This window comes from Apodemus sylvaticus, chromosome X, assembly GCF_947179515.1.
Source record: "Apodemus sylvaticus chromosome X, mApoSyl1.1, whole genome shotgun sequence".
In the NCBI taxonomy this organism is placed as follows: Eukaryota; Metazoa; Chordata; class Mammalia; order Rodentia; family Muridae; genus Apodemus; species Apodemus sylvaticus.
This window is the reverse complement of record NC_067495.1, coordinates 98,770,989-98,783,293: the sequence shown is the minus strand read 5'-3', so window position 1 is coordinate 98,783,293 and position 12,305 is coordinate 98,770,989. Positions and strand designations below refer to the sequence as shown.

At 46.0% G+C, this 12,305-nt stretch overlaps 2 pseudogenes; both read right to left on the bottom strand.

Annotated features, from left to right (window-relative positions):
• Positions 1-397: 397 nt before the first annotated feature.
• Positions 398-2,073, bottom strand: LOC127674620 (60S ribosomal protein L7-like; annotated as a pseudogene).
• A 726-nt stretch (positions 2,074-2,799) lies between these two features.
• On the bottom strand, positions 2,800-4,372 carry LOC127674619 (cell division cycle protein 20 homolog; annotated as a pseudogene).
• Positions 4,373-12,305: the final 7,933 nt, after the last annotated feature.

Below are 12,305 nucleotides of genomic sequence, written 5' to 3'. Positions count from 1 at the left end.
GCTCCTGAGTAAAAGTTCTTGCCTTGCAAGGCTGACACCACCTGAGTTTCATCCCTGGAACTCACAGTGGAAAGAAAGAGCTGACTCTGACTCCCCAGACTTGTCCTCTGACACCCACACATGCACTGTGGCACATGCACACCAGCATTTAACTCGCACCACACATAAAACAAGACAGTAGGGGTGTAGCTCATACCTTCAATCCCAGCTGCTGGGAAGAAAGGCAGGCTGACTTCTCTGATTTCGAGGCCAGACTAATCTATATAGTGAGTTCTAGGCTAGCCCAGGAATATACAGACTGAGCCTGTCTTTTTTTTTTTTTTTTCCGATTTGCCAAGCTGTGACTGTTTATTAACAGATTACAAAAATACCATATCCAACACCTTTGTTCATCTGTCTAAAGCCTGTTTATTTGGTCTTCCCTGTTGCCAGAACCTCTACTGTCCACAAGGTGAGTTCTCTTTTTCTTCATTCCACCTTGTGGGAGAGATAATTTGAAGGGCCACGGGAAGTTATTCACTTCCTTAAAGCGGTTCCCAACTGTAGAGATCTTATGAATTAGATTCTCCATGCAGATGATGCCAAATTTACCAAGAGATAGAGCAATCAAGGACTTATTTGTCAAGGCAATCCACTTCTTATTGATTTTGTCATAGCCTCACTTGTAGATGAGCCCATTTACTGACCTCAGGTTGGGGTACCCCCATGCAATGGAAGGTTCCACAATCCTCAGTATATTATTTTAAGCCTTGTTGAGCTTAACAAAGGTGCCATTGAAGACTCAGAAGCTGAAATATCTTGCAGACCTTCGACCTTACTCCATTGATACCTCAGATTCTGATGACAAACACCAGTTTTGCTTCTGCGGGTTCTTAGAAGTTTCTAGCTTTCCTAGGCATCCTGACCATCCAAATCTCAGCCCTGTACACCTGCCTGTACTCCTGGCGATAGTGTTCCGCCTTCTCCCTGAAGAGCTTCTTCCTTGCCTTTATCTATGTCTGCAGGGCAAACTTCTTCCGCAGGCGCCACACTCACCTTCAACTCTGTGAAATTCCTGAAGTGGTTCTGACACAGCAGGAAACCTTTTTCTTTTCTGGCACAGCCTTAGAGGTTACAGTCATAAAAAGAGAGGTGACCCTGTCTTTTTACTATTATTTTATTTACTTACATTTCAGGGATTCCACCATCCTTCCTCCAGCCCCCACCCCACCCACCCCACCCCCCCATCCCCCATTCCAACCACCCCTGTCCCTGTCACCTCTCCCACAGTTCTTCGACCTATTTCCTCCTGCCCTTAGCCTGCCAGAGTGCTCTCTCCACCACCACCAGGCAACCTCCTTCCCTGGGATCTCAAGTCTCTCAAGGATTAGGTGAATCTTCTCCCACTGAGGCCAGACCAGGCAGCCCTCAGCTACTTACATGGGTATGTGTGAGGGGTGGGGTGGGGGGAGCTCTGACCAGCTAGAGTATGCTGCCTGGTTGGTGGTCAGTCTCTGGGAGCTCCCAGTGGTCTGGATTACTTGAGACTGCTGGTCTTCCTATGGGGTCGCCCTCCCCTTCAGCTTCTTCAATCCTTCCCCTCATTCAACCACTGGTACAGTATATCTCTCTCAGTCAGCTGCTGGTAGGGCCTCTCAGAGGACATCCATGCTGACCTCCCAACTGTAAGCAAGTCATCAGTAATAGTGTCAGGCCTTGTTGCTCCCTGCTCCCCTAACTCCCTCCCCTTCGTACCCCACCCCTACCATCCCAGGCAGGAGATAGAGCCCAAGTTGGGCCTTCACTGGACTGCCTTTCCTTCAGTCTCTGCTCCATTTTTGCCCCTGCAGTTCTTATAGACAAGAAAAATTCTGGGTCAGATATTTTGACTGTGGGTTAGTAACCCTGTCCCTCCACTTGAGGCTCTGTCTATCTACTGGAGGTGGACTCTTCACATTCTCCTTCCCCTACTGTTGGGCATTTTGGCTAAGGTCAACACCCACTGAGTTCTGAGAGTCCCTAACCTCCCAGGTCTCTAGTACTTTCTAGAGGCTTCGCCCACCTCCCACTCCCAGGGGCTGCATTTCCATTCATTCTCCTGGCCCTCTGGGCTTCTCTCTTGTCTCTCCCTGATGCAACCCCATACCTGATCCAGTTCCCTTTTCTCCTCTCCCTCCCCTCTCCCACCTAGGTCCCTCTCTCCCTCTGCCTTGTGTTATTATTTTGTTTCTCCTTCGGAGTGGGATAGAAGCATCCTCACTTGGGCCTTCCTGCTTGTTAAACTTCTGTCTTTAAAAGAAAGAGAGACAGAAACCCAGAGAGAGAGAGAGAGACAGAGAGAGCAATAGAAAGGGAGGCAGGAAGAGAGAAAGGAAGGGAGGAATATTATTAAAGAACCGAAAAAAGAAAAAAAAGATATTGCTTCTTTTCTTTACAGGCAGAAGAGCCAGTTGCTATAGATTTCCTGGCTAAAAAGTAGACAGTTTCACCATGTATGGTTTTTTACATTAAGCAACTTGAACAGAATCCTAGTTCTGTAGGTTCAATTCCCAGGGCCCACATAGCAACTCACAATTGTCTATAACTCCAGTTCCAGGGGATCTGACATCCTGTTCTGACCTCTGCAGACACCAAGTATATACATAGTGCAGACACTTATGCATGCAAAACACTTTTGCAAATAAAAACAAATAAATAATGAGTTGAAGTCCCATAGCTGACTCTCATACCCAGTCTGACCCACACAAACTTTTTTTAAGGGAACATATGAACTTTATTAGAAAAAGAAATAAACAAAATCAAGAAGGGAAAGGTTTGTTTTCAGTGGATGCCTTGGTGGATAAGGTTACTTTTAGCACTGGCTTTCTCCTCCCTCCTCCCCCCCACCATCCCCACCTTCATTCCCACCACCCTGACCCCACCCAGGCTCCCAGGAAAGGGCAGGATCCAACTCAAAGCAGCACCACAACCTTAGAGTCTTAGAGCATTGGCTGCTGCTGATGCCACTGTGGCCCCATCAGTAGTCACCTTAAGACTTAGGACCCGGGCTGTGTGACCTTGAGCTCAGTCACCTTGGCCATGGTTGGGTACTTCCAAATAACAGGCTGGTTCTGGGCAAAACCATGACCTGAGCTAAGCTCCTTATAGTGGGGAGACCAGAGGACAGGGCACCCCTGGGAATGTGCATCCACAGCACTTAGGCCCCAGAGCAGATGTTCCAAATGAGAATGTGTCAGGCACTGGTACTTCCTCCTGTTGCCAAGATAATGGACTGTCAGGGACACCATGCAACAGCCTTGACAGCACCTTGATGTTGCAGGGGAACCCAATCCCTTCCTCCAGCACCACTAGGCCACCAGTTGACATTGTTGTCATTGCCATCACTTGCCAGATGCCCAGCACAGTCCACTTATTTCCTGGCTATAGCTACTCAGGGTGACCACATGGTGTTCTGCTGCCCCAACATCATGGTGGTGGATGTGGCCAGACCACGAACCACTGGACAGGATGTCACTGTTCCAACTTAGGGAGCTTCCTGGAGCGCAATGACTGGTCATGTTTCCAAGTCGTTTCTGCTGCTGTACATCCCATAGCTGCACCTCAGCATCACTGGCCCACAGTTAGGTAGCTGCCCTCTTTGATCCAGGCCTCCTAGGATATGTAGTCCCCGGGCTGCTCCATCTGCAACAACTGCAGGATGTCACCAGAACCAGCATTCCATAAGTATACACTGTTATACTTTACATTTCCAGAGCCCCAATCCACAAGATTCAGGTAGTAGTCATTCCAGATTTCTGGGGCATCAAGAATCCTGTCTGGTAGGGAGGGAATGTTTCTGTAAGCCTTCCAGCTGGAGCCAGGCGTAGTTTTCTGACTGTGGAGCACTTTCAGTCTGTTGTGGAGCATTCTGAGGTTTTCCACTGAGCCTGAGGATCCCGGCTTCCTCCAAATCAAAACCTTTCAGATTTAGAGCCCAGGCTTTCTGATGCTCCTTGTTGGCCGGCACCCCGCCCAACCCCCAACACGCCCTTCTGGCTCGTTCTCCTTGCTCAAGTGCTGCGTGGCAGGCGGGGCGGCTGCGGTGGCGGTGGCGGTGGCGGCGGCAGCGGGCGGCGGCGGCCGCGGGGGCTGGGGGGGGGGGGGGCGGAGGGCTTAGAGATCACCTCCAGGGTTGCTAGGGGTGGTCTGAACCTTGGAATTAGATTTGCCAGGAGTTCGGACCTGGGGTCCAGCAGGCGCTATGAAATCTGTTGGTGGCTTGTGTGGGCGAGGGGACTAGGCCTGTGGCTTCCTTTTCTTTGCACTGCTAGCGCGCGACCACTGCACCAGGGATGGGCGCCTCCGGTCGAAGCAGTGAGTGCAAATCTCTCTCAAAAGGGAACCGAACGCCCATAGTGGGACTGCCTAACGCGTTCTTTTCTGAACCAGCTAACCCACACAACCTTTCCAAGTTTTTTTTCTCTTTCTTTCTCTCTTGGCAGCTAGGAATGTGAGCATGCTTTCACATTAATTTCACAATCGAGAGACATGCATATTAGTTTTTTAAAAAAGTTTTTGAAAGAAGCTTTCGTTTACTTTTTAATATGTACATTACAGGAAACAAAACACAAGAAGGCAAGAACAAAGTCACCTGGTCACAAGCAGCTCGGCTGGCTGTGTTGTTGTTCTCGGTCCTGTAAGCGTACATACACTTGGGTAATTGAGATTATATAGTATGTGCCTTGCTTTCCCCACATCGTGGATATTCACCAACTAAAAACCCCACGCAACCCAAGGATTTTGATAACTATGAATACACCATGCTATCTCAATCTGTAGGACAAAATTGTAATCCCGACTTCCTTGGCAACAGAAATTTCATAGAAAACAAAACAAAACCCGGCAGCAGGCCTCTAGACAAAGTTACAATTAAAATTCTGCATTCGCTGCGGGGCTCAGCACGCAATCAGTGCGTTGGGGATCGGCGCGTCCAGTTGATGCAGTGAGTGCAAATCTCTCTCAAACCGGAACTGAGCCCTTAAGTCGGTCCCTCGGTCTGGTGGGACTGCTTAACATTCTTTTCTAGACCAGTTGACCCACACAAACTTTAAAAGTTCTCTGTCTCTATCTCTGTCTGTGTCTTTCGTGCGAGCCCCGCTCTCCCCACCCCCACCCCCACCCCCCGCGCGCGGCAGGTAGGAATACGAGCAGCGAGTGAGCTTTCTCGGAAAGTACTGGCAAGGCCTAGTACTGGCAACGTTATGTAAAATTCGGCATTCCCTCAGTGCTCAGTTCACCAGGACACACAAAGCAACAACAGACCACACTAAGTATAGCATCCCTGAGTTTATCATCAGATTTATACACTAACATATATAGAAGGGGTGTCCCCCACTCAAGAAATGTAGTCCCACGGAGCAGCTGGGAGATGCACCTACTCTCAGGATGTCAGTCTCCACACAGCTGCAGAGCCTGCAGGCCCTGTGAACCTCTCTGCTCCTCCAGTCAGCAGAGCAGCGTGAATTTCCTCACACTATCCAGACATGGCTTAGCAGTTCTATGTTAAGAGGGACCCTTTTGTCAATTCTACCATGTCCACTAGCTCTGCTTTTAGCCATGCGCTCTCTCCACTCTCTCCGGCAGGACATAACGTCCAGATGACAAAGAACGAATTGTACATAATGAACACAGGTATTTTTCCAAGATGCACACAGGGCCCCTGGGTACAGCTGTCTTATGGACATAGTGGCACTAGCAGTGTTTTCCTCATCCATCCTCTTCCTGCACAACTCCTAAGATAGCCCTCCCCAAAGACTAGCCTGACATTTAGTGATCCTTTTGCTCCTTCTAACATCCTTTAAGCACTGGGCTTTAACCTCTAATGCCTGGCAAAATTAATCGAAATGAACACGTAACCAATGGCCCGACAAGTTGAACCAACCAACAGCTTCAGTGCCTTTTTCTGAGGACTAATCTTCCGTCCTAGCCCACCTCCACCACCTGGGAACAGCATCTGCTCAAAGGCCAAGTTTAACCTCCATTTTCCCAGTGTGACCATTCCTATGAAAGAACAAAATAATCCTTAAAAATTGGGGTCGGCCCTCTATTTTTTACCATGTTCTGCATTTTTTATATTTATGCATGTGAGCCACTGCACTTGTGCGGAGGCTAACAGACAAATTGTGAATTATTTTTCTCCTATCAAGTGGATCCTGGAAATCAAACTCAGGTTGCCAGCCTTGGTGGCACCTTTACACGCGGAGCCACACCCTACCAGTCCATTATGCACATTTTCTTACTGTTTTGAGACAAAGTCTACATAGCCCTGGCTGACTCAGAACACAGAGCTCCAGCTGCCTCAGCCTAGAGTTAAAGGCATGCATAACTACACCAAAGTCTAGTATGCACTTAAAAGTCTAGAGACCAGATGTTCCAAATAAGCACTTTAGTTTTCCCAACATGTGTACACTGCAGTGAATACACTGCACACCTACCTACCAAAGGCTGTGGTCAGAAACCACCTTCCCAACAGTAAGGTTCTGGTCTAGCTCCTCTTCTAGTTCTCCCCACCCAGGGCCACATGTGTGCATCTGTCATGTTTTTGTGGGGGGATTAACAATTTCACTTCCTAAATGGTTTTAAGAAGGTTTTTTTTTTCCCTACGAATTTTAACATAACTTACAAACATGCCCTTTCACTTACTCTACCTTGTCACACACTGGCATCTCTTTACTGTCTAGGAAGATTAGGTGCTGCAAATTTGGACACCTCTTTAATACATTGCAAAGTAAGATGCACAGAAAGAAGGAACAATAAAATTGTATTACCAAATTACGTTAGCACTAGGCCTTTCATTCATTTTCTTTCTTCATCCCTCCCAAATCCTCACAAGCAAGGCTGCATTGCTCAGACATAGTTTTCTCTTTCTACTTCCAAATGACAGCACTTCACCATGATTTCAAACAGGAGAACCTACAACACGCATTACTTACTATGTCTACTGTTAACATACTTTGTGCACTTGTAAACACCCAGAAGGATTCGATGTTTCAGATGGGAACATATATTTGTCAGCTATACACATAGTTAGATCTCAAAGTGTCTTCTAGTGAGAACGTTCTGGTCTCCGACCTTTCTTCCTCTTCAGCCCCTGTCCTGTGTCCCGTGACACAGGCACCTGTCACTTCGATAATATACCTTCACAACACTTCAGAAGAAAACCCTGCTATGAACTAACAGCGTATACAGAATGTGTGAGTTTACTACTTCTGTCATACATTGGCAACCTCTTTAATACCTAGAGACTAGGTGCCATAGGACTCGTTTGTCCAGTATGTACAATATACAGTGTATAGCAAAGTCACATGCGATGCACACAACACACAGGGTGATAGGTAAGCTAGAAATGTCTAGCACGCTAATGGAAGTGTTTTGCAGTTCCTTCCCTCCTACCTCCTCACTCCACTGAACAAGTCCAGCCAGCCGGTACACTGTTCTCAGAGGTGGGTTAACAGTTCTATTTCTACACACGGTATTTCTCCAGTTTAAAAAACTATATACACAAAATATTATTCTTCTACCTGCACCTTTAAATGTATCAAGCACTTTCAAATATCTAGAAGGACTGCATGTTTAATGTAAGAACTTAACTGCTATTGACAGGGCACTGGTAAATAAAGCTGTATGCAAAGCACTGGTTGTTATCTGAGGGATCTTCTAAATACAACCATTTTGGGCTTCGACCCACTTTCTTCTGCCTTCAAACTGGTAGACAAATATAGGCACGTGTAATGTTCAGAAACAGCGGAACAAATTCCTATCGCCTAGCCATTTACAGAACAACATTTTCTGTCAATTTTAACTGTGTACACTACGTGTTAATTTTACTACTTTGTCATACATTGGGAACCTCTTTAACATCTGATGTCTAGATGTTGAAAATTTAGACATTTGTCCATTATATACAATATATATACAACAAAACAAAATGCAAGTATATAGAAATGGTGCGTGGAAAGGTCCCATATACACGCACTGCTCTCTGGCCGTTATCACTGCCTCCCAGCACCTCCTCCAAAACCCTGAGCAAGAACAGGCAGTGCTGGTCACTCCACTCCCAAAAGACAACGGTTCATGAGTTTTTGCAAAAAAAAAAAAAAAATTACAAAGTGATATTTCACTACCTCTATGCTTAACATACATTGGGAACTTCTCAGCATCTAGATAGACCAGATGTTTCAAGTAAGGACTGTGGTCCACTATGTACACAGCAGTCCAGGACACAGCACACATGTAACAAAAGTAAAGAAAAATTCTTTAACACAAAATGGTATAAAAAAAAAAAAGGAGTAAGTATAGTTCTACTAATTCCACCATGTCATTCACTGGCAACCTCTTTAACACCTAGAGGGACTAGATGTTGTAAATTAGGACCCCTTTGTCCTTTCCATACAGTATGTGCACAGAGAAGCCAAACATAAAGTGCTAGTGGTTCCTTTCCTCCCATTTCAATCGGAAAAAAAAAAAAAAAATCAAACCAATCCCAACAAAAAGCTATTTACAGAATGTTTTACTACTACTTATAAAATATGTCAGGCACTTCAGAGCAGCTAAAAAGACATTTAGAAAAAAAACTGGTATTTTCCTTTTTTCATAGTTTTATGCTTTATTATTAAAGAGTAGAATGAGAAAAGGTGAAAGAGAAGATAGAGAGATGAGGGATGGTCATGAAGATGTGAAAGAGAGAAGAAGAGGAGAGACAGAAAGACGAGAGAAATAAGGGAGTGGGATGAGAGAGAGAGCGGCATTTTCAAACACTGAAATGCACACACACACACACACACACACGGTGGGGGGTAAGAAATGAGGAGTAAAATGCATACACAATGCAATAGGATAAAGAGAGAGAGGGTGTGACATCTTCCTCAGGCTCTTCCCCCTTCTTCTGGGTCCCCTACTGTACTAAATAAACTGGGAGGAGTGTCGCTCCTAGGTCTTTGTAGAGGAGGCGTAAACATTTCCATTTCAAAGTCACTAGTAGAAAACGCCTCTGCGACCTTCTTTTTATAATGGCTGGGTACGCACTTGATCTCCTACCTCTAACTTTACCCTATGCCAGCAATCTCTGCAGCTACAGGTTCAGATTTAGCCAAAAGTTTAAAAATGGCCTGGGGAAAGGTTGGGAACATCGTTTTCATATTAAGTCTTTGCCAGGGTTTCCAATTGACCTCACGTGGTGGTCGCCTCTTGCCTTTTTTTGGGTAGAAGGAAGATCGAGGGCCCCAAAATCCCCAACAATCTATCAGTAGTTCCCCTCGTCGCTCTTTCGGCTGCTCACCTTCGTTCAGACCATCAAGGCCTCTGTTCATCCAGGTCTGACTGCTCGATCGTCCGTCCGCAGCGGCGCGCCGTTCTGCGCAGACCCTCCGCCGCCACCTCAGGTCTTAGAAGTCCTAAGGGTCAGCCTTAGCCTTCAGGAAGCCGCTATTCTTTCTGCCTTGCCACGCTCTCTGCCACCTAGAAACACCCTCAAAGGCCTGGCTGGGGCTCCTCCGTGGGCCCGCTGGAGAGTAGGCGGAGAAGGGGGAGGCGGTGGAGTAAAGGAAGTAGCCTTGGCAGGGAAAGAGGCGCTGCAGATTTGCATTTCCCTAAAGATCCTTAATCTGAATTCTTTAAGTGCTTCTCAGTTATTCAAATTTCCTCAGTTGAGAATTCTCTGTTTAGCTCTGTACCCCACTTTTAATGGGGTTATGTGGCTCTCTGGAGTCTAACTTCTTGAGTTCTTTGTATACATTGGATATTAGCCCTCTGTGGGATGTAGGATTGTTAATGATCTTTTCCCAATCTGTTGGTTGCCGGATTTTTTAATTTATTTTTTATACTTTATTTTTATTTTTATTTGGTAGCAGAGGATGACCTTGTCAGGCATCAGTGGGAGGAGAGGCCCTTGGTTCTGTGATGGTTCGGTTTGATGTCCCAGTGTAGGGGAATGCCGGGTTGGGGAGGCGGGAGTGGATGACTTAGTGGGGGAGAGGGGATGGGATGGGGGCTTCAGGAGGGAAACCAGAAAAAGGGATAACATTTGAAATATATATAAATAAATTATCCAATAAAAAAGAATAAAATAATCAAATAATAATAATGATGATACTAGCCGGGCAGTGGTGGCGCATACCTTCAGATTTCTGAGTTCAAGGCCAGCCTGGTCTACAGAGTGAGTTCCAGGATAGCCAGAGCTACACAGAGAAACCCCCGTCTCGGAAACAAAAACAAACCAAACAAACAAACAAACAAAAGATGCTACAACTACTACTAATGCGTCACTGCAAAATTGCTGCATGACCTTGTGGCTGCCACAAGGGCTTGGGCTATAGACCAAGGCCGAGTACCTCCAAAAGGCCTGTGTGGAAGGAGGTAGTGACCTACCTCACCCACCAGCAGCGCTCTCTGCCAGAACTCACACATGTTACTTTTAAATATCATATATATTTCAGCAGATTGATGTTCCCTTCAGTCTAGCTTTTAAAATTTGTTGTTAGTGCACAAGTGCCATAGCACATATATGGAGGCTAAAGGACAACTTGGAAGGGACAGTTCTCCTTTCACATGTGGGATGCTCGCAGGGACCCCCTTCCCGGGCCCTCCCGGGAAGTTCAGGCGTGGGCGGTGTCTGTCGGCCCCGTGCCCCCCCTTCCCCCCCCACGTGTGAGACTCGCCTCTTTCTACCCTCGCTGGCCGGCTGCCCTCCTCCGCCCCCCCCTCTGCCCCCCCTTCTCTTCTCACCTGTGAAGAGAAGCTCAGCAGGTAAACAAACTTGCTTATTGACAAGCCTGACTAAGTTCAATCCCCAGGAACTGCAAGGTGAAAGAAAGAACCTGCAAGTTGTTCTCTGATATCCATCCATGAACTATGAGCTATGGCATGTACACGGACACTCACACACACACACACACACACACACACACAGCATGCACATGCTAAATAAATAAATAATAAATATTAAAGAAGAATAAAAGTAAAGTGCCTTTCTTGAAACAGATGGGAAAATAATTGTTTTAAAAAGGAGAGAAAATACTGTAAATACATTTTTAAAAAAAAACAAGGGAACAGATGTTGTCTTGAATTGCTTTCAAAAGACAGACATTTGCCTTGTGCTATAATCATGCAATGCAATTGTATCTAATATTGGGAATGCTCTGGGCATAAGTGGATGTGTTGGGGGCTTTTATCCCATTGTTCAAGTTCGGGTCAGTTTGATTACTTTTGCAGTTGTTGATGACCCCCTGGTAAAGTACAGCGCTCAAACACAGTCCTTAACTGTGCTTCCTGATTGATAGTTCAAGTTGTTTTTGTTTTTGTTTTAGCCTATGGTCTCCCATTGATAAGAGGCAAGAATTTGGTACAAATTGACCGATACCGTTTGGCCACAAGTTCTCAGACTTTGAGTGGACATACTGCAGGAAATGGCTATCTTGATATAAATCTCATCATACACCCCCTTCGCTGAAAAAAAAAAGTGCAAGATATTGCAGGAAGGAGGATTTATTTGAGACTTCCCTACTGTCTTATTTTTTCAGTGTAGTTAGAAACCAGCAAGAGAGTGAGCTCTTAGCCCAACTTCTCTCTCCAAGCAAACACATTCTTGTTTTCTTTAGAGGTACCTTCATACAAGATTACCTTAATTTACCTTAATTTCCCTAGCGCTGGGCTAGGACAGTGCAAAGGCCCACAGTGGCAAGAGAATTTCTCACCAGAAAAGGCCACGCACTCTCCTGGACCGTAAAAGCCCTGACATAGCTCGGAAGTGCTATCCCTTCCATCTGCTCAGAGCACTCTCGCTCGCTCTAAAGAGACCAGAATCTCCTCCTCCCCAAATTTAGGCCCTGGGTCATTTTACCTCTAGGAAAAGTAAGCTACTTCTGAAGACCGTGCTGTATCCTAGTGTCCATTCTCCAGCACCAGACAGCAGGAGCTTGAGAGCTTTGTATGTAGATTTGAGAGAGTGATGTAGTTTGTGCCCTCCTCACAAAAGGCTGGGCTTCCACTACAATAGCCCTCACTTCCCCCAATCCCCTTGGATTTATTTTATTTGTTTGTAAAGGAGGCTAATAATTAGGAAACTGTCATTATACAATGTGTGTTCACTTTGAAACGTGGTTAAGCCTTGCCTCCTTCAATGCCAGCCTCCCCTCTCAGATGTCACTGTGGCATTGTGGAGCCAGGACTATATACGGAAATATAATTTTTAAGTGCACCCCAAATGGTTTGTGTGGCTTCTCATGCAAAGTGTAGACCTTATGGAGTCTGTCTAGATTCCCAACATTTACATGCAAATATTTTTAGACTCG